This window comes from Patiria miniata, unplaced genomic scaffold (genome assembly GCF_015706575.1).
Source record: "Patiria miniata isolate m_02_andy unplaced genomic scaffold, ASM1570657v1 HiC_scaffold_8, whole genome shotgun sequence".
NCBI classification, from domain to species: Eukaryota; Metazoa; Echinodermata; class Asteroidea; order Valvatida; family Asterinidae; genus Patiria; species Patiria miniata.
Window position 1 is genome coordinate 10,210,687 of NW_024037075.1, and position 7,790 is coordinate 10,218,476.

The 7,790-nt window shown below is 39.2% G+C and overlaps 1 long non-coding RNA gene across 1 annotated transcript; it reads left to right on the forward strand.

Annotated features, from left to right (window-relative positions):
- The first annotated feature begins 2,544 nt into the window (after positions 1–2,544).
- Positions 2,545–6,264, forward strand: LOC119719065. Its single transcript, XR_005269874.1, has 3 exons — positions 2,545–2,617; positions 4,544–4,591; positions 6,136–6,264. It is a non-coding gene; the product is annotated as an uncharacterized LOC119719065 (long non-coding RNA).
- The last annotated feature ends 1,526 nt before the right edge of the window (positions 6,265–7,790 follow it).

Consider the following 7,790-nt stretch of genomic DNA (forward strand, 5'->3'; position numbering starts at 1 on the left):
TATGAAATCTGGTGCTTTACCGTTTTATCGGTTGAAGGTTCACAATTTGGCTCACATAGGCATGCGTAATACTACCGGTGGTTCAGAATTTCGTAGTCCTAATTTACAATACACCGGCACAGCTGCGTTATGCGCACACTTGCACTGGTGCATGTGATGCGCACGCCAATCTCCGTAATTTATAAGGAGTTTTTTTTACAACACTCGCGAGACTGGACATACCATAATAATGCTTGAAGGGTGTCCCAAAAAACATGAGATAAACTTGTTGAACACTTTTGTCTTTTGGACTGAAAAGTTTTGATTATTTAACCAAAAGGTATTGATGAATGGGAATAAATATGTACTTGACCGTATTAAACACTTTGTTTCAAGGGAATGTACAACATTTGCTTCAATTGTCAGAAATAAATGAATTTGGAATTAGTATGTCATAGCAAATATTGTTAAACTGACTTGCTTCACATTTTGGGTTTGGAGATGCTGGAAAATCCAAGAAAACCAACCATTTTCTTGTAGTCTGGTTCCCTGATCCCACTTAAGATGAAACAGAACAATTTATATACTTTGGGGAATTGTAAGGTCAGAGAATCAGTCTAGCAGGCTTGAACCCCTTCACAGAGGTGTAATCAATTGCAAAGAAAATGTGGAATAACTAAATATGAAAACTTAGAAGCAGTTTTGAAAAAAAAAGCCATTTTTCTCCAACGCTGGTCGGCAACCAGCGTTGGAAAAATTCAAGTTTTCCTGAAAATGTCAGCACACCTGGAGCCACAATTTTAAAGGATGCTTTGGACTTTCATTCCCTTACAATCCAATAAAATATTTCGTGATAATTTGATCATATCATTTTTTGATGTTTGCAAATGTTGTATCTTCCCTAATTATGACCCTAATAAGGAATATATCAGGAATTTTTGTTTCCTTTTAGGCCTTTACAATGGAATAGAAAATAAGTTTCTCATTGAAATGAAGATCAGTAAAGAGCAAAAGAGCTGAATGTTATTTTGTTTTAACCCCACTCAAGTTAAAACTTTGTGGACTTTATCTTTTAGGTCCTCCAAGTACAACAGAGAAGTCAACTACTCGTGTGACAACTACTGAGGCTCCCTCAACAACTGTCCCACCCTCAACAACTGCCCCACCTTCAACAACTGCCCCACCTTCAACAACTGCCCCACCTTCAACGACTGCTCCACCTTCAACAACTGCCCCACCTTCAACAACTGCCCACCCTCAACAACTGCCCCACCCTCAACAACTGCCCCACCTTCAACAACTGCTCCACCTTTAACAACTGCTCCACCTTCAACAACCAAGGAGGTAACAACAGTTGTGACTACTACCCCTGAATCTACCACAAAGGAAGTCACTACAGTGGAGTCGACAACAGGTTAGAGGTTTTGGGATAGACATTTGATTCTGATAGTCGCATGGTTAAAGGGAACGTTTGAGTTACTTACAGCATTGCTCCTATAATGTTTGGCCTGAGTCTTGAACTGTTTTGATTGCTTGCAATGCTGCTTTAGGTTAGCGGCCCCCAAACTTTGTTTTTTCCCCAAATTTTCTACTGCTGGGTACCTCTTGCCATTTCACTATTTCAGTGCATTGGGCCGTAATTGGTATAAAAAATGATTCTGATTTCATTAGTAAGGTTGTTTCAGATTTATACCTCCATTCAAGACACTGGATTCATTTTTTATAAACAGATGTTATATAAATTCCTGTATTAAAATTACTGCTTATAAAATCACACTCACAAAAAAATTAACAGGACCAGTAGTGTAACAAAGGGGAGTATGGGGAAGGGGATTCCCCCTGCCCACTCAAAGCCTGTGACTCCCAGTGACACCACTGAAAGGGGCAAGAATTAAGCAGAAATTACTAAATTATTGTTTCATAAGTAAGATTAGAGGCTTTACGTTGTGGAGGTACTAATAAATGAAAGGTTTGCAGAAACACCATGTGGGAATAACTTCTTAAACTAAGAGAATGGCTCTAAATACCTCTGGTTCTTTTCAGAACCATTCTGTTATTGAGAAATTATTCCCACATGGTGTTTCTGCAAACCTCTCATTCATCATCTTTTCATCATTTTCAATGGTATGCATCGTTATGTTTTTTATTCCTTCATTTTTATTTTGAATCACATCAGTGTCAACTACTTCACCACCATCAACTACTCCAGAGGTATGTGCGGATGATCTTGACAAATTGCCAAATGTGACGATAATACGCGAAGACCCAGAATCAGGCAATGAATTACCTCCGACTGACTGGTGGCGCCCTAGCAACCCACCCCAACGATGTTACATCACACACACAATGGATCATGTTTGGGGCTACCTTCAGCCCACGGGTTGAAATCACGTCGGTCATCATAAAGACAGAACAAGGCCCACCGGGAGACATAACTGTTTCCTTCAAATTTCAACCAGGTGACAGGCAACCATACCTGCCTCTAGTAGATGAAGCTGGCTCTCCTATCTTTATTGGCAAAACAGATCAAAAGATCTATCTACCATCAAGTATGGCGTTGGTGACGGACTCAAAGTTTGCATCATCACCTCAAACCCAGATGGTTACAAAGTGATATTCAACGGTTGTGAACACGGAGGTATTTTTATAGTCACTTATTTTCTCTTTACTTCTTGAGCATAATGATGGAACGACTGTAGAATTGAATGAAATGAGGAAATATGAAAAGAGATGATGAAAACAAGGAGATTTATCTGCAGTATAGGAAAACAAAAGCAATGTGAATGAAGAGTGAAAAGTAGTTTGTGCTGCTTTTTTAAGCCCCGCCGGTGAAAATACTGTTTCTGCCTCGTCTGTGTGCGTGAGTATGTAAACACAGGCAATCATGGACTAGGGACAAAAGAGTTAGGGCACAAACAAAGGGTCCATGATTGACCGATATTCCATGATTGAAATTCGTGTACAAAACCAGTGAGCGCTCTTGCTAAAAAGTACAAACAAAGTACTGAGTACAAACAAAGGAATGAGGATTAGGGACAATAGGGTCCACGTTTGCCAGTGTTTACAAAGATGGGTGCATGTTTATGGTGGAAATCGAGTACACACAAGTGAAGCATCATCGAGTAATTGAGGACAGGAGTCAAGGACGACCTCGATTAGAAAACGTGTACAAAACCAATGGGAGCTGTAGCAAAAAGGTAGACTAACAACAAAGATCGATGATGAGGAACTTTAGAAAATCCTTGATTTACACCATAAACATACCTATGTGCCAGCATGTGTGCGTGCATCACACTTTTGCTTTCAAAATGATAGCACGAGTTGGACTTGATGGACATGTATGTCATGAACCTTGATAGGTAGCTTGCTATTGCCACCTTCAGCTTAATGTGTTTGGACCCTGGTTCATTAAAGCAATAGAAAAGTTTTTCCCGCCATAACACACAAAAAACTGGTCAAATCAATTTATCATGGGGATCCTCCAGAAACCTGTCACTTTTTGGACCCCTTAGGCCAAGGTCAATGTGTTTATTAAAACATCAGAAATAGTTTTCTCAGCATTTACATGTAATTCAAGAAAAACTGTGCATATCAACTTGGGACTTGGTACGGTAGATGCAAATAGGTGGAATGTTTTGGGGGTTTCCAAATCACTTTTGGACTCATATGCCAAATGTCTAGGCTCTAATTAAAATACAAGAAATAATGTCATCATAGTAAGTTACTTGTCGGGCAACATGACAGGTAACTTATTCAGACATTTCTTTTTCCATGGATGTGGCACTTTTCAACCTTTAAAGTGTACTGAATGCAAACTTCAACGTGTACATGTGTACATGCACTTTACATGTGCACATAATAACTTGTATTTTGCATTGTGTAAAATGTGTACCGTCAGTTACTCACCAGCTAGCTGTACACTTATATGTACTCCAAATTGATAACTCATGTTTGACTTGTCAGATCATCATGGTTGAAATTGAAAGAATAGTGATATCATATGTACTCATTGAATACAGGAATAGGAAACTATTCCTTGTGATTGTTTAAGTATACATGCACCTCACATTTTGCCTACCTACATTTTGCACTATGTGTACCCACTGGTCTGGTCTCCTTTTATTCATGTTCCTGGTACACGATCTATTCACATTCACTCACTCTTTTAAATCACATACAATGACTTCCAAGTGGAAAAGCAAACAAATAATTTGTATTCCGGGGTCATAGGCGTCAATACAGTGTAAGAAACGATAATGATGTAAATGAATGTTCCATGTGACCCAGGTAAGTTGATGTTAAAAGAGTGGTGTCATGTCATGGGAACAGTCACAGTTGTGGGGCGTTTTAGCTTATTTAACACAACTTTTCTTGTTATTCGTTGAAAAATGAATCAAACTGCTGCAAACTACTTACTTGACTGGATTGACCTGAAACATACAAATCAAAGAAAGGTGAATGGCCTAATCAGCAGGACCTTTGTCAATGGCTGATCGTTAGAGGAACTTTGTTTGTAGGATCAAAAATATATTGATACTTGATTGTGCTTTCTTAAACAACACAGTGACTACAACCAGTGCACCCTCAACAACAGAGGCACCCTCAACAACAGGTGAGCTAACGGTTTTGTTGCTAATCCTCAAAAAAGCAAACATTGTCTACAAGTGCTCCAACAGAACTTGCTAAACAATATTTGATGCATGGGAAAATGTTGATAATCAAACAGTATACAAATATTGAGTGGATCAGCGTGGAATGGGAGGATATTATTGCAAAGTAAAATCTGGACTTTTCCATTTCAAGAGGCCAACCGAGTGAACTGGGAAAGTCCAGATTTTACCGAGCAATAATATTCCTCCCATTTCACAATTGAAAGCCACTCAATATTTGTTTTATATAACTGACATATAAATCCTTGTCATTTGATAAGTTTGAACTTTTATTTCAATACAAAATTGGTGAAAAATGTATTTCTCTCTTCCAAACCACCCCTTCACGAAAATGTTTGAACCCAAGGCAGTAGTGCTGGCTCTTTGGAACAATACACACTACGCGCAATGCTGAATGTGCACACCAACATGCATTTGCACACAAATACTGCATCATGATCCCAACTGTTGAATAGTATTTCCCATTCCCCATGGGCGGATAGTACTTTTTGAGCCACAGTGTGAATGGAAAAATAACGAATGTCCCGTTTTGCGAGTTCCACCAATCAAATGACAAGGATCTGTATGTTGGTTATATAATTATAATTCACGACTGTCCAGAACTAGATGTGACTGTATGAGGGATTTAATACTAATTTTTTTTATACCTCTGTCTTAAATACTGTATTTTTATTGGCCTAGAACGATCACACGTTCAGTTTGTGTAAAAAGTCATGGCACACTCATAGAGGAAGTACAGTGTTAAAAGCTTGTATTGTTAGTACCCACGCTATTTTCACCATGTTTTCTCACATGAGTGCGAGCAGCGAAGTAGCAGATGATCAGCTGTTTTTTAGCACGCGACATGCATGTGAGTCGACGTTCGATTGTCATGATTGTTGTGTATACTCCTTTTTTCATATCACACTCCAAAGAATCCAAGACAGAGGTATAACAAAAGAATAATTGTCTACGCTGATGTGGCATAATGACCTTTTGAACACCCGAGGGGCGTATCCTCGGGTGTTCAAAACGTCATATCCCACATCACAGCAGTCAACAATGGACTGATCCAGTAAGCACTGCCCCATGGTATTCTGACCAATCACAGTCGTGATTTATGTCCGACATGCGTGCACAAAAGTCCGACATGCGAGCACGCGCGTATGACGCGCGCAGCCGGAAAATGCAGTGTGGCATTGAGAGGAGCACGTGTTAATTTGCCCACTGCGCAGTGGGAGGGGCTTACTGGATCGGTCCATTGCCAAATGACTGTGAGATAGAAAGAATTCAACAAAAGGGGACCACAGAGGTCAATTGGGCCATCATCTATAACAACTTGTATCAAACTATGGAAGAGAAAGTTAATCAATGTTATTACCAACAGTAGCGGTGTGCTACCAGATTATATGCAACGTGATCTAGATTGTGTTCACTGTTCTTGAATTTTTGCATTGAAAATAGAAACCAGCATGTAACATTATTATGACTTTAATACTCTAAACAGAAGTCTCAACAACCGAGACTAGAACCACTGTGGTGAGTACTACCGTTACTTCTACTGTACCATCAACTACTGAGGCACCATCAACTACTGAGGAGGTGACAACCACTGTTGTTTACACAACTACTCCAGAGTCAACTACTGTTGAAGAGACGACTACAGTACAGAGCACCACTGAAGAAAGCACAACTGGTAATTCAAAACAAATAATTCTCTATACCAAGTGCTTCCATGAAGGTTTAAGATTTAATTGATATTATGACCCTTATAAGGAATGCATGAGGAGATTTAAAAAAAAATTACCAGGAAAAGCAAAGAGCAAAGAATATTTTGTTTTCACCCAACTCAAATTGAAACTTTGTGGACTGTATCTTATAGGTCCTCCAAGTACAACGGGCAGTCAACTACTCGCGTGACAAACTACTGAGGCTCCCTCAACAACTGCCCCACCTTCAACAACTGCCCACCTATCAACGTAAACAAAGGAGTCAACAGTTGTGACCACTACCCCTGAATCTACCACAAAGGAAGTCACCACAGTGCAGTCTACAACAGGTTAGATATAACCTCATGTGGCATTTGGATCTGATGTTGGAATGGTTGGACAGACTGTTTTTGTTCTTTCCGTGTTTTGTCTGGTTTTGTGAGTTTGAATTCACGCTTGAGGCTTGGAGCCTGACATGCTCCCTCTTTGGCAAGCAGCTGACAATCTTGGTTTTCCACCTATTGAGCGTGTCAACACATAGCTATTGGCTTTGAGCATTTTTCTAACGAGTAGGGATTTAACTTTTTAGCACTTGTATGAAATTGTATTACATTGTATTTACTCCATAAATCTTAAAACTTTTGAGTGCTTGGGCTGTTTAGGGAAGTTTGAGGATTGAATGACTTGACATTTGTATGCGCTTTGAGGGCTAAGTGGTTGATTAAACTGACCCTTCTGTGTTGATATTTAATATTATGGCACTTTTATATACAATTGCTGAAATTATATTGATCAACCATAAGATAGGGAATGGAAAAAATAATAACAATAATAAACAGCATTTATAAGATGCGCTTTATCGGTATGACATTCAAAGGTGCCTCAAGTATTATGAAACTTGCTGGAATGATCTGTAACACACAATTTTGTACAAAACAAAAAATCAAGAAAGGAAATAGGTAAAGTTCATAGCTTATAATCTTCAAGTTTATTATACCTTTGAAGATTACAACTGACAAATATTTTATCATTTTCCCAATAACAGAGGCCTCCACAACAGAGGCTAGAACCACTGTTGTGAGTACTACCGTTACTTCAACTGTACCATCAACTACTGAGGCACCATCGACTACTGAGGAGGTGACAACCACTGTTGTGTACACAACTACTCCAGAGTCAACTACAGTTGAAGAGACGACTACAGTACTGAGCACCACTGAAGAAAGTACAACTGGTATTCATGACCAATAATTCTCTTTTACCAAGTGCTTCCATGAATTTGAAGGTGCAAGATGTCCATTTATATTCATAAATACCTAAGACAGTTTTAAAACCCCTTCTCTTGGTCAAGAGTATGTCACGTGGCTGGTCTTAACGGTTAATAAAGACATGGCTGGCTGGTGTTAAACACTAGTCACATGAAATTTGGACTCCTATGAAATCTGGTGCTTTA